The sequence below is a fragment of the Macrobrachium nipponense genome, chromosome 32, assembly GCF_015104395.2.
Source record: "Macrobrachium nipponense isolate FS-2020 chromosome 32, ASM1510439v2, whole genome shotgun sequence".
Classification (NCBI taxonomy): Eukaryota; Metazoa; Arthropoda; class Malacostraca; order Decapoda; family Palaemonidae; genus Macrobrachium; species Macrobrachium nipponense.
The window spans coordinates 61329168-61345012 of NC_061094.1; the positions used below are offsets into that span (position 1 = coordinate 61329168).

The 15845-nt window shown below is 35.7% G+C and overlaps 1 protein-coding gene across 3 annotated transcripts in view; it reads right to left on the reverse strand.

Annotated features, from left to right (window-relative positions):
* Positions 1 to 15845, reverse strand: part of LOC135207547 (cathepsin B-like) — a 47748-nt gene that overhangs the window by 5863 nt on the left and 26040 nt on the right. Inside the window, exon 1 of one of the 3 annotated variants that reach the window (XM_064239377.1) lies at positions 15666 to 15694. The exons of 1 other annotated variant lie outside the window; for it this stretch is intronic. The gene's annotated coding sequence lies outside the window, so the exon portion shown is untranslated. Of the gene's footprint in view, positions 1 to 881; positions 1014 to 15665; positions 15695 to 15845 lie in introns of those variants that run through there. One more of the 3 variants, XM_064239376.1, reaches the window with a different exon arrangement.

Below are 15845 nucleotides of genomic sequence, written 5' to 3' on the forward strand. Positions count from 1 at the left end.
TTTCTTAATTATATTTTATTTCTTAAAGGAAGGCCTACTTTAGACAAAAATAAAAAAATCCATTCGATAATTCAACTGTGCATAGGTAGGCCTGGGCTAGGTATTATGGAGAAAAAAAAAAAAAAAAAAAAAAAAAAAAAAAAAAAAAAAAAAAAAAAAAAATCTTAAAAGTGTGATGGACCTAATTTATGGACGGAAAATTCCAAAATCCATTCGAAAATGTAACAGTAAATACTAGGCTTTTTGACCAAATTATTTCGGTAATATTTCTTATAATACAAAGACGGTTATTTATCGTTCCTTACCAAACCTCCAAACCCACTGGTTCGTGACTGTGGTTCCCCTACCGGTAGTAGGCTACTAGCTAAATGGGCCTAAGCATTTTCAAAAGACCTTAAATCAATAAACTAGAATAACCATTACCGAACGGATATTTCTTAATAATATTTTAGTAAATATAACCGAAGGTAATCTAGGACTCTTAGTAGGTAGGCCGTTTAATCCTTCGGTCACATGACCGGAAAGCGTGCTCGCGGGCCACCAGAGATTTCGAGGAAAAATGAAAGGTAACAAAGGATGGATTCACCATACTAAAAAAACACGATTGAATGGACTAATAGATTTAAATACATAAGAACGCTAATATAAATTAAATCACAAAAAATGGGGTAGCATCGTAGATCAATGACCCGATGTTACACAGAACGGTCCACCCCTTTTTTCAAGGTTATCTGGGTATTGTATATCGTCAAATTCAAGGCCTATACAAACGCACTTCGTCTTTAAACACACCAACATAAACACAAAGCAAACACATGTAAATATATGGCAAAAGAAACACCAAATAGCCGCTTAAATTGGCGAAAATATGGACACCTTACCTGACCAGAAGACTGAGACCGACTGACCGACCGCCGGTATGTATCGTCAGTTGTAAACAAAGCTCGGGGTTGTCACAGTTACCAACTTTTCAAAAATAAGTCATAGATTGTAATAGCCGCCGAAAGGAAAATAAAGTTTTAAGAGTTTTTTTGGCATGTGCATTAACTAATATATTTTCTAGGAAAATGTTTTAGTGAATTTTAATTACCAATTACGCAAAATTCCACCGCTCAAGTTGTCAACTTTTCCAAGAGGAAAGTCCTAAAGTCGTGATATCCACCAAAACAAAAGAAAGTTCGAAAGTTTTTGTCATGTGCATTTAATAAAACATAATTCAATATTTTAGTAAACGCTAGTTACCATTTACGCAAAATTCCATTTACAAAAAGGAGCAACACGTGAATAATTGATGCGCAATAACCAGCTAAGCTTTAATAGTTCACGTCCGGTATATTCGCGTGCAATATTTAAAGTTCCATTCGGGATTTCAACAGAACATCCGTCTCGTCTGCGAGTGATACAGGAATTTTACATGTCTTGAGCTGTAATCAACTTTAATTGACTCCTATTTACTATCCCTGGATCCTGGTTCCTCGACAGGAGCCCACGCCATGAAGTAATGAACACAGTTGCGCGCACATCATACGGGTCGTGTAAGCAGCTTATACTCTATAGCTGTTTTCCTTCATATTGTTAATCCTTTTTTTCTAAATGACACGTCTCGTAGAAGGATTTCATCGTTTTATTCTTCTTGTGGATCTGAGCTGGCCTAATGGTAGCACAGGCGCTTGCTTTAGGGGAGATCGCAAAGGGATTATTTGTTCTCATTCGTAAGCTACTAATTAACTTTACATCACCGTAAATCGAATTTTAGCTAACTTTGGCACAATATGTAAATAGGGCACAGCGGGGTGTTGGAGCAATTAATGTTATATACTTGGGTATCAATTCGTTGCAAAATAATACCTGAAAACAAGTGCGCTTTGCAACTATTATTCTAAGTCAATATTAGATTGACAACTAGGTAAACGCATAACATGCATTTTAGACTAAGTACACGCAAAGGCCACAACCACTGCTCATTTTAATTTTAGCCTAATTTTCTAGATATTTCTACTTAATCATCAGTTAGTTAAACGTTAAACGGAGAGATACTAAATAGAAGCATAGTAACTATTCACGGAAGCAATTATGGAATGGAAGGACAATTAAAGAAAATATACAAAGTCACGGACAAACATATGGGAAAGTTCCAATAGGCTGATAGATAGTAGCTATATAGACTCTCGTCTCTCCGATTGTTAACAACATTTCAATAGCTAAGGGTCTTCGCTAAGTTCGCTCTGTACGTGACGTGAACTGTAAACAATAAATTTTTGTAAGTACAACGACCCGTCTTTCAACAGTTAAATTCACGTGTATATAACCTGCACTTTTATTTTATTTTATTTTTTTTTTTCAGAGGAAGAAGTTCTTTGCACTCCCATATCAGGGTTGAGTCTAGTCTGTTTCATGAAAGTTGATTGCTTTATCTGGTTTGTTCAGTGCATTTCAGTTGTTGAAATCAACGTGAAAGGTTTAAAAATTCAGAGCAGTGCAAATCTTTCAAATTAAAATAGACACAGTTGCTGGAAATTTTTGACTGAAACAAGGATTCATGGAGAAGCATCCTGAACTGGAATTTTCGTTAAATTTTAATTTTGAATTCTTGATTTCCAATCAGTTTTTGGCTGTAGTACTTGCACATAAGTTAGCGTGCCGTTCCATTATATGCCTAGTGTATGTAGCCCTGGATTAATGGTTGAAACTGCTGCTGGTTTATAAGTAAATGGAGTAACAGAGTAGTAGTTTTTTCTTTTATTTTTACCGTCTAGATTTCACTCTTGAAGATAAGTAGTACCGGAAATGTTGCCATAGAGCTATAGATACCATATGTGTATTGGCAAGTAACGAGAATAAAAGAGACTGTTAGATAAGCATATGGCGCACACGCACGCACATACACACACACACATTATGTGTGTGGGTGGAGAGAGAGAGAGAGAGAGCTATCCAATACTCAATACTCAAAACTTATGCTGCAATCTCTGGTTTTGACAACATATTTTAGTCAAATCATGCGTCCCTTATCAGCCAACATAAATATATAAAAAAGAACAGTGAATTTAGCCACACTGGGGTCGTTGGCAAGTGGCAACTTCATAACTTATAAAACACTTCGATGTCTGCTAAATGACCGCTAGCCACGTGAGTGTAAGAACTATAATATAGGAAAGACTCTTGTATGACGACTGGACTATTCGCGTTCGGTTGCCATGGGCGATCTTTCAGTGCAAATCACTAAGTCGAGAGAAGTTTCAACGGTTTTTTTCTATTTGTTGCTTTCTTCTTCGTCTCCAGGAGCGTGAATCTGCAGCATGAAACTGAAACTTTCTATCACAAGGAGCTATGTTAATCTCACGTCTATGGGATATTATATGGTCTTCCGATAAGGGTACAAAGCTTGAGATAACAAAAGCTTGACAATATATATGGACTAATCTCTACTACTGAATGTTCACTTTTCGTCTTATGAACTCTTATGGTTCCCTTTAAAAAGATCTTTTTAAAAAACCTAATCTTATCTTCAATTTATCATTCTGCACCACTTCCGTTTGTTGAAGCATTTGTTACTCTGTTACATTTATGAAATTCAAGCCAGAATATGCCTACGCGTCGTCATAAAATGAAACCTACCAGCATACCCTTCTCATTTCTATCCTTCTTTCTTGTGTAACAGTATTTTGCTGTGATTATTTTCTTTTTTCTCGTTTATTCGTTATCTCCACTTTTTCTTATTTCGTGTATTCATACATCTTTACCTATTCACTGTTTAGACCAAAATCCAACATATTTTAGTCCTAGTTTTTAGTTTTCTGTAAAAGAAGACTATTGAGATGGCTTTGTCTGTCCGTCTGCACTTTTTCTGTCCGCCCTCAGATCTTAAAACTACTGAGGCTAGAGGGTTGCAAATTGGTATGTTGATCATCCACCCTCCAATCATACATGCCAAGTTGCAGCCCTCTAACCTCAGTAGTTATTTTATTCTATTTAAGGTTAAAGTTAGCCATAATCATACGTCTGGCAACGTAACGACACAATCCACCACGGGTGGCTGAGAGTTTCATGGGCCACGGTTCCCACAGCATTATACCGAGACCACCGAAAAATAGACACCACATTTTATTTGCGACGCGTTTCGTTGTTTCTTCATAACAACATTTTCAAGCCTAAAAGAGACATTACAGTATTTTAATAGTGCTTAAAAGATTATGTCATTATTGACTGACAAAACTGAGTAAAAGTAGCAACAATAAGATAATGGTTAAAATCTTTGAAATAAATTGCAACAGCATATTAAAAAAATTAAAATAGATAAGATCTTTAAAATATATGACAACAGTATACTAAGAACAAAATGGTGGGAAAGACAGAGAGGGAAAGTTTACACTACAAATGAATGACTGAATGATTTATATTAAAAGCAAGGGATAAGATGAATTGTCAAGGTTAACATCTGGTTTCCTTAAAAATATTTCTATCGACTCAGAGATTCTCAATAATGGCTCTTCTCTTAAAGTACCAAGCACACTAAAATTTTCCAATCAGTTAGAAGATTGGAAAATATTTTGTGTACTTGGTACTTTTAGAGAAAAGCCATTATTGAGAATCTCTGAGTCGATAGAAATATTTTTAAGGAAACCAGATGTTAACCTTGACAATTCATCTTATCCCTTGCTTTTAATATAAATCATTCAGTCATTCATTTGTAGTGTAAACTTTCCCTCTCTGTCTTTCCCACCATTTTGTTCTTAGTATACTGTTGTCATTTATTTTAAAGATCTTATCTATTTTTTATTTTTTTATTATGCTGTTGCAATTTACTTTAAAGATTTTAACCATTATCTTATTGTTGCTACTTTTACTCAATTTTGTCAGTCACTAATGGACAAATACTTTTTCTTTTAGTACTATTGTAAAATACTGTCAATTGTCTCTTTTAGGCTTGGAAATGTTGTTATGAAGAAACAACGAAACGCGTCGCAAATATAATGCGGTATCTCTTACCTACGCTCTTCTTTTCCTAGTGAGGCTGAACGACCTTCAGACATCCTCTAACGTCTTATTTACAACTCCCCCACCCCCCACATCCCCTTTAATCCTCCGTCTTGAGTTTAGTCTAAAGGTCCTGTTGACAAACAAGTCCTTTGAACATCAATGGGGCAGGGCAGGGTGTAGGTCTCGCTACCTCACCCTGTATATACTTGCTGAAGTCTAGAAGGGTTACTACACCTTAACACTTCTGGGGAATTATATTTGAGAAGTGTATATATCATTCTCCTAAACTTCTTTTCTTCAAAGGTGTAATTCTTTGTCTTGTTTATCACGCCATAACTTCAAATCATATGTAATGCATGGAATACTGAAATAAAGTATGCGGGTTTGTTCATAAACGATGTAGGCACGAAATGTAAAATTGCCGTATAGTTCAGGAACAAATTCCGTCGTTCATTTCATGAGAATTTTGTTCTTCTTCTTGAATATCGAAGTAGATTTTATATATTATCAAGTAATCCAAACCTGATAACCATGTACAATATAAAGTGGTCACCAATTTATCTTGCAATTTTTAAATCAGAGCACGTCTTGCAGTTTTGCTAGACAAATAAATTACGTTTTTATAGACATGCAGCCCCAACGCACAAGTGTCGAATAGAGTATTGTATTATGCTTTCGTGATACTGTATCGATTGAGTCTAGTTGTGGAATCATGTCGCGGGTTTGATTCTGGGAAATATTTGGTTGTGTTGAATGGTACTACGACGCCCTAAGGACTGCCTGAAGAATCTCTCTCTCTCTCTCTCATACACACACATACACACACGTATATATATATATAATATATTATATATATAATATATTATATATATTATTATTATCTAATTATATATATATAATTAATCAGCAAGTGTTTATATGGGTGACATTGTTAGGCCTATGGATGTTTAAAGATGGTAACCCATCAAAAAACTGACCCGAGCCAACGTTGCTGAATGGACTATTAACACTAAAATACGGCGTTGTTTCAAGTCTATGAAACTAAAACTAAATAACTACTAAGACTTACTCTATAGCGAAGTTGATCCTGGTAGCAACAACGACTTGAAACGGCTAATGCTAGTATGAAAATAGACCTACAGCGTTCGTGACTGACGCCTAATAGTCTCATTATGTTTAATTTCTAGCTTTCTCCTTCGACGGCAGAGAAAAATAGCCGCGAATGGTGACAGATAAGCGACTGTTTTAGAGTGCGATGAAAAGGTGACGTCAGCAGTGACGACAAAGTCACATGGTTCGTCTCGATCAAAGCGGTTGAAACGCTTCCGTGGGCTGAGCTTCCCGTGGCAAAATAAGCTCTGTTGAGAGGGTGAGATATAGTACTAGGTTTTAACTTTTAGTCTTATGTATCTCGCTGTTTATTGCATTTTTATTCAGTATTTCATCATTCATTTACTTGTAAACTGATCTTCTAAAAGTTGCGTTATTCATTGGCTTGTTCTTGCGTTGTTTATGAGATTTGAAGTCTGCGATAACAATAAGTGAATAAGAGAGCAGTACCAATTAAGATTTAGCCCTATATATCTGGCTGTTTATTTTAATCTTAGTCAATATTCTATCATTTCTATCTCGCACAATCTATTATTTGACGATTTTCCTATCATCCATTATCGTGTTCTTGTATTGCTTATGAGATTTGAAGTCCGTTATGAAAGAATAAGTGACTGAGCCGGAGTCTCAGTCAAGATTTGAAGAAGATGAAGTTCTGAAGTCTGATTTAGAGTGTTATGTTGTAATCACATTAGTACGTAATCTTTCTTATAATAAAAAAAGTTACAAATTTTACTCTATGCGAGAGAAAGAGAGAGAGAGGATAAATACCAGAATACGAACGAGGAAAGAAAAATGAGTATTGCACTCGCATGGAGGATATAAGAATGAGAGAGAGAGAGAGAGAGAGAGAGAGAGAGAGAGAGAGAGAGAGAGAGAGACTTAGTCACGTAGAGAAAATGGAAGAACAATGAGTCAAGATAATGTATGTATTTTTTTCGAGTGTGTAATGAATGAGTAAAGGAGAAAACTATCACTATCGACTGAGTAATTCAGTTTTTTTCAGAATTCTGTGGTTAGATAACATGTGGTTTCGTGACAGTCATAGGCGCCTCCACCCACATAGGATTACTGCCTTCTCATTCGTGCGCATGAAAGGAAGTAATTTTATTTATTTTTTTATTCATCAGACAACAATATTTTCACTTGTTAAATCACTTCCTGGTTATATGTTGCAGTCTTTTCAGTCCAAACTTGGCTCTTGTTGAAGAAACAAGAGGTCTTATAAGAGAGAGAGAGAGAGAGAGAGAGAGAGAGAGAGAGAGAGAGAGAGACCTTTATGACAGGCAATTTTACCCACAACTTGGAACTCCGGAAACTCTTTGCCTTCCTTTGTATTCCAAAGGTCGAGTCGCTGACATTTTCGTTTATTTTTCGTAACCGGGGAAGGTTTGGCTAACTGCCAAAGTTGGTTCCTGTCAGCAGAAGTAGTTGGAAAAGACTAGAATTCAAAATTTAAAATTAGAATATATATATATATATATATATATATATATATATATATATATATATATATATATATATTAATATTATAACAACTGACATCTGCGCTCCAACTCATTATTATCATATCGGATAATTATGATAAATTTTTCTTATTATTCTGATACTAGGTATAAGAGCTTATTACAAATCGATAATATCCATCTTTAATGAATAACAAACTTTGATACTCTTGATATTAAGAGTAAGTCTACAATTATTATAATATTATCGTTTAAAAGATGACTACGAACAGGAATGCTGGTCTATCGAGGAAAAGAGCTGGTCTCTTCTTCCTATAATACAAACATGCGTTAAAGATCTCCGCTTAAAATAACAAAAAACCACAATCTACGCATTAGATTATCGGTCTAACCAAAATTGCCTGACGAAATCCTCAAAAATTGCGTAGATTCTCAGTAGATGGTCGGGTACATGGGTCTACGTCGGTCATATGCACTTGAAAAGGCTCGAACAACCAACCCGTCTCTCTCTCTCTCTCTCAGTGACCTGCTCCTGACGTACTGTACGCGTGGAAGCCATATAATATACTACAGTAGTTTACTATATGTTGCAGTAGTTTACTATATGTTGCCGTTTTTTTTCTTTTTGCTAACGGTACGAAAAATACGGGTTTTATTCGTCTTACTATGTCATTAATCATTATTCTTCCACGTTATTCCAATATATACAGACAGACAATCAGCGTTTCCCATTTTCTATAAGCTCGTAAAATCTGAACAGTTAGCGAAACATGCAACAAGCCTTAGTTGTCGGGTGCAACCTGAGGCTCAAATGCAAAAGAAAAATAAGTAAAATAAAATAAAATTTAAATAAATAAATAACCTTGGAATACTGGAGGAGGAGAGAAATCCTAATTATGGTCCCATGACAAGACCTAAATTACCGCGGAGAAAAAACAGAAGACATCTGTTGCCTTCTAATGGTTGCGTGACTGAAGAATGACTTCAATATCACGAAGCAAATCATTCCTCATTCGTGGTCGTTCCGAGTTTCTGGACGACTGGCAAAGGCGATTAATTCTCACCGAATCTCTGTGTATGAAGATCATTATTGTTTTATACATTCTTCCTAATTAGTCTATTATTAGTATTGAAACTATAAAGAACATTGTTTATTTTTTAATGAGATAGACAAGGTCTTTTTTTTTTTTTTAAATCTCGTATTTTTACAAGGAACACTGTTTTGAATGACAGGGAAATGAAAATGACTCAGAATTTCCATATCAGGTTCCTGGTAGATTTCTTCTTCTTCTTTTTGACTACTTGCCCATTCTGGTTTATTGTGGTTATGTTGCTAATCTGCCACTCCCTGGGAGGGGAGGGGGAGGGGGAAGGGGAAGAGGACGTGGGAAGAGCGTTAATCCAGGCCGTGGGGTCTCTGGGGGCAAAGTATCTATCTACTGGCTTTCCATCGGTCTAGCGAATAGGTCTAGAGATTTTTAAGCTTCACCAACGAATGCTAGCGATTTAGCGTATATAAAACATTAATTTACTTGTTTTAAGCAAACGTTGATATTGATTTACTAATGACTAACTCCGCTACCCTGTGACTACTACGCTATTGCTTTCGTTCCTGAAAAAATTAGTCTTATCAACTCCACTCCAACGGTCGCTGGAAAGAAAGTTGAAACCCTTCCGTGGATCAGATAAGGTAACCGTATAAGCCGCGGCCTTCGCAAAATTTACTCTCACTGGATTAAAGAAATGCCAAACACCTGACCTCTTGTGACCCACGCCTCAGATTAACGGCTCCCTGTGAACACCAGGTGGGTTGGAAAACCACATCAAACCAGAATGGTCGAGTAATCAGCAGATCAAGCAAGAGCCTGATTTGACGTGTCTGTCTCCAGACCATTTTCATTCAGTTTCATTTCTTGAAAGTTTTCCACGTACTTTAATATATGCATTTTCTATTTGTAAAAGATTGAGCTATCAAGATGTACTAGTAAAATAGAAAAACTTGTAAAAAAGGCCTTAGGAAGTAAATGTATTAGAAAGCATCGGTATTAAAATATCTTTTAATGCAAATATCAAACGAAATTCATAAGCAGCGTTCAACGTTTTTCTTATTTCTAATGGATTCACGCTTCTGTGAGATGTAAGCTGCTACATTCATTGTAAGAAAGCCATGAAGTACAATGACCGCATAATGCATATGACCTTGAATAATATTTGAATTCATGTAAACAATGCACTTCCATTTATTAGTAAATATCATCTGAAATTATGACATTTACTCCATTTCTAATATCTTTCTTAGTATGTAATATTGTTGATATAATTATGAAAAGTTTGTATATAATTAATTGATATTTGTGATAAAATTTTAATTAAAAAAGGATACAGTCTTGTAAGTATTTCAAGTCTACTGCTGAAGAAATACAAATGATTTTGTATAAAAAAAATTCACACGGTAACGGTTCAAGAACAGTTATGTGGACAACTCATTTAATACGGTAATAAATTACAGAATCCGAGGCTTACGACGACGAAAAAAACCACAACGACTATTCTACCTAATATATAGCTCATTATCTCACTAATTATTTTATATTTGTATAGGGAAACAAATATTTGTCATGTCTTGCGATCGCACACTGCGTGTGCTTGTGAAATATGATCTTGTTTTGGTCGATAACTGTCTAGCCGATAACGGCTTACCATCTTGTAGGAGACAGATAAATAAATATGTTTACCGTCAAAGACGAAGCAGAGACACAGGACATAATCCCCGAAGAAGATAAATTCAGATAGTGATAGACAGTGACTATTTATTGTTCAGAGGGAGGTGCAGATGATAAGGAGCTAGGCCTATAGCTTATAATGTATTCCTGTATTTAGAAAAAGTTTTGACGATCGTAATGATATACCTTAGGCATGTCCTGTGTGGAACACTGTAGATGAAACTAGAGGTTCTTTGAATCTGCCTGATTGCTTTGACTTAATAATATAGGCCTAATTTCTTTTAACAAAGGCTTGACTATTTTGAGTCTATTTCTTTTCGTTTACGAGTACGACACTAGCGAAGAGTGAGGACTATCATCTTTATTTATATCCCCTTGTTTACGTTTCAACTTTACTTTATTTGTTTATTTCTAAGTGGCAATGATGAACATGCAAGAGCAAAAGCGTTACGTTTCCAGTACAAACCAGTTCTTTTTTTTGGTACCAGTTTAACGCTCAAACTAAAGGAGCTTCAGTAACATTTATATTAATCAAAAAGTATAACCTCCTTATTTGATATTGACAAGTATTTCAAGGGAAAATCACGCGCACAAACAAGATTTTAGAAAGTTCAATTATGGCACGTTAACGTCATCATCACGTGATCGAATGCAGCGTGAAGCGCTCTCATGTCCTTGTCTCCTACACGAAGCAAACTATTGTCTTTCTCGTGGTAGTCAAGTAGTGCGAAGGAGTTGAACAGAATAAGTCTCTTTTGAGTCTCATCCTGACGTCATAATCCCGTTTATATGGGGTGGGGATGAAAACATAATATGAGTCTACTGTGTACAGTTCAGGGATTACATTGGGTACAGCTAACCAGTAACCTAACCATTTTATTCCTCCTTTGTTCATTTGAGGCTGCATGATATGCGGTTCTGCTACATTAACCTTGACAAATTTAGGTCTCTCTCTCTCTCTCTCTCTCTCTCTCTCTCTCTCTCTCTCTCTCTCTCTCTCTCTCTTTAAACAACAAAACGACAAAAATATAGCTTTCTTTTCAATGTCTTCCTGTATACGACTACTACGTATCTTTTCTTTTACGCAACTGTATTAGCCTAGTCTAGGGAAACTTTTCTTATTTTATCTGATTTACTATTTATTTTTAAAAGTTATTTTTTATATTCTTTTTTCTAACTTTACTCTCTAACCAAACCAGCATTAATAATATAACACACGCTTATCAAAATTGTTTACAAACATTTCTTGCAAGCTAAATTAACGCAGAAAAAATCACGTGGGTTTTGAAAATTAAATGACGTCATCAACACGTGAGAATGATGGAGTAATTTAAGTGTTTTTGACCTTGAAAGTCTCTCTCTCTCTCTCTCTCTTATATAAAACAAATAACAGAAAGAACAATAACTATCGTGATTAATCTTTATATCTTTTCAAACAATAATGATTTCTTTAGTACTACATTGGGGATTCGTTTCTAATTATAGTTCCTGGATGGTATCCCTCGGGATCCGTTAGGCTAATCCCTAGGCCCGAGGATATCTGAACTTTAAAGTAGGATGAGAAAAGGTGTTGCCATTCCTATAACTGGTTCCTGTTTACCCTTGGGATATCTACAGGTGCAAAGATGACACCTTGCCATATATGTCTGTTTCTTTTTCCTTGTGGAATACAATTGCAAGGGCTGAGATCAGACGGCAGTTATTTAACTCGGCAACTCTAAAACTTATTGAAAGAAAGGGAATGTGTCAAGAAATCTTACAAAGAAGAAGAAGGAAACGATAAACAACATTGCCATCGAGCCCTGTTGGTTAAAAGGTTGAGCAAAATTTGCTAAATGATGACTGTGGTTGTTTGATGGATGCTTATATCGCGTAAAATATGATAACTGATGACAGATGAATAGGATTTTGAAACCGGAATCGAAAGAATATGACGTGTTCGTGAGCAATCTGTTATCTGTTGAAACCGGACACTAGGCGGATGCCAGTTCGCATCATACACACACAGATCAAGGCTGTATGTATCGAACGTGTAGTACTATCTTAGATGTGTTTGATAAAGTTAAAGTTCTTTTTAAGAGGTGTGAGAACAAAGGAAGAAACAAGAAGCTAGTTTTCTGAAGTAAAACTAAATAATTTCCAATGAAAGTATAGCACAGGTAAAACGGTCTCCAGTATAAGGAGGTAAAAGACTAGGCCTATAACCATAGCGATCGCACGAATTGCCGGAATAAAACTGAATTTTAATGCAAATCCAATATTGCAAAGGACGTGAATTAGATTCAAACATCATTTTGAGACACTGCAAGGAAATTAAACCCTTAGGATAAGTTAAATCAACTTCCCGTTGATTGCAACACTTTACGATATCCGCCATATATTTCAAAAAAATGTTACCTTCTTTAACTAGATTTAGTTTAAATGCTCTATAGTTTCCTAGCCTAGGTCTAGCTTAAATACGCCTCACAAAGGTAGCTTCAATGCTCCTTACAATGGTCGCATCAGTGAGAGAAATTCCCTCAAGGTTATACTGAGCAAGGATTAAAAAAAGAAGAAAAAAAAAAGTTGCTTCCAAAGACCGTTGCTTACTGTCATAATATAGTACATAGCTCTTACTACGTTTTTACCACACATGATCAATTGAGTCTAATCTTTATTGATTTCTGATCTAATTCTACAGTAAGAGTAAGATGACTGGTTTTGGACTCTAAGGATATTTTTCATTATTTGATAAGGTATTTATAAATGCGGTAATGCGCTAGACCTCCTATACGTACAAGGTTCTGATTAAATGCCAAAAAGCGTTTTGACGATTAACGAGTTTTTTCACATTAACTTTATATGTCTAGTTTTCTGACCTATTTTCACCTTACAACAAACGCCCTATTCAGCATTTCTGTTTTATACCACCGAGACTGTATTTAGTTAAAAGTGAATAGACTATAAGACAGGTGACGTTTGATACAAATTAACTATTAAATCGTCATTTAATATTCTGCTGTTCTTTAATCCTCCACACTTAATATATGCCTTTCTGTACCAAATAAACAGAGTTCTCTTACAGTTCAGCCACATTATCTTATCAGACAGTTTTAAATGGATAGTTTTCATTTAATTTTAGATTTACAACAACAAAACACTGAGGGTATAGAATTATAGGTGGAGGCTGAGATGAGTTCGGTAACGGTTGTAACGGCTGAATGGTGGAACTCTGTTAAAATCTGGATTCAGATTAAATATATATTTCTGTCTTTCTTTTTTCATGGAGGAAAAGCATAAATTTTCCTCCTAACACGAGTGATAACTGCGCAGAAAGCGAGTGGGGATGGTGCCACTCACTATTTGAGAGGGCGTAGCCAGACATAACAAATATACATAACTGAATTCAACGATTTCTTCATTGTATTTTTAAGGAAACTTGAACTAGACACCTTTGGTCGCTGTGGTATTTATGCATCGTAAGATTTGGCGAAATCGGTCATATTATAACATAACAATCACTTTGAATTCCTTAATATTTCGTTTTACCACGATGCAAGCAATGAAAAGCTAGACCGATGGATTCTTGACGGTAGATATTGTGTCAGAGTGACGTCTTTTGGGTTTAATGTCCGACGGTCCACAACAAGAGAGAGAGAGAGAGAGAGAGAAGAGAGAGAGAGAGAGAGAGAAGAGAGAGAGAGAGAGAGAGAGAGAGAGAGACGTAAGGTGAAGGGAATTCGATAAGGGTAAAAAAGATATGTAGTTACGAATCAGTGAGAAACTAATATAATATACTATATATATATATATATATAGTATCTATATATATATATATATATATACTTATCGATTGCATAATTGTATGTTCATGTGTATATATAGTACTACATACCCAGCGTGTGTGTATACATTAATTGTACGTATGTTGATAAACATGCATAAGCTCTTGAATCACAATAAATAAATTCGCAAGAAAAAGTAAGTATTTTTATCCTTAATCAATAGTTATTACACAAGGAATTATTATAGCTTTCATTAATACCGTGACAATCGGCTCTCAGTTGCCTATTCTGGCTGCTATTGGAGCAAGAGTTCGGGCTGGCATATACCCTGCTCAATCTGAAAAGTAGATTGATAGGTCTCACACATTAGCCTGAATGAGTAAAAATCCGTCAATTACCTACGAAGGTTAAAACGGTTCTTTGTAGACTGATAAGTCTCATACATTAGCCTGAAAGTGCAAAAATCCGTCAATTAACTACGAAGGTAAAGCGGTTCTTTAGGACACATGTAGTATCTGTTGACATTACAACTCGCTCGAGTCACGATGGCGTCAGTCTTGGCTGTCACTAAACGAGTGTTCAATAGCCAAGAGTGTGTCGTCTCTAACTTCGTCTTGGTTGATAAGTCATAGTCCGGAGGTCCATAACAATGTCTCCTTCTCCCTTAAACAAATTGCAAAGCTACGGAAAAAGAGTCCGTGCTGGTAAAAGTCCGCCTTAATCCAAAAAAAAATCTTCTGTTCAGCTCTGTTACAGACATCAACACAGCCATACATAGCCCTACTTAGTTTCATTTGGTTCAAACTTATTTGAAATCTCAGGATTTCTTCTTCGGAGTGTCACCTCTCCCTTAATACAGCATCAATGTCCTATTTAATCCCATTTATTGACGTATCTTTAAACTTTTTTCATCAGGTCATTTATCATGTCATTGTAAATTAATCAACGTAGTAATATATGAATATATCTCAGTTTGTTTCCAATACCTTTCAGTGAGAGCGCGCAAGCCCGTGTATGTGCACCTTTGGAGACATATTCACGACTCACGTGATACAGGTGAAAAAAAAAGTGTCACTGTGAGGGAGGGGCAGATTTCATTGTATATTCAGATTCACCGTGAAAGCGGTTTGATTATTTAAGTCACTATAAGATGAAAAGCGAATATAAACGATCAAGTTAATGATAATCGTGAATGCTACTGGTACTGATGTAGTTTACAGTTCCTCATTATCCACAGTGGTTTACTCGTAATATTTGCATTTATTAATTTTACTTCGTTTAGTAACCTTTAAATTTCATACGTATAAGTTCTACTAACGTTACGACCCCGCCGGTGGGGGATTTCCGCCCCCCCTGTCACACCCAAATGTTCGTGGAAGGTTGACGGTGCACAAATTATCCCCAAAAGTGCATAGCAACGAATGCATACAATGTACCGAATGACCCGTGACTATCTATATATAATACATCTTCGTAGTACTTTTGTGTTATTACGCTAATTGTCACCATGTTGAAACTTTTCTCAGAAATATAATAATAGGAAATACGTTGTAAAGTGAACGTATTTTATATTTTAAATAAATCGTTTAAAAACCGTCAACTGGACTGATCTTCTTTATTACCTGAAAGGCTTAAAAATGGCCCTCACTTTTTCGACGCACTGTGACACTTAACACTTACGGGAAAAAGTAAAACTTCACAACATTATTTTTCCTAATTTCTAAGACTTAATAAACAGAGGTTATAAATACAGTCAAACCCCAATATGCATTGGCAGATTGCCAGAATAGGGGATTCGAAAC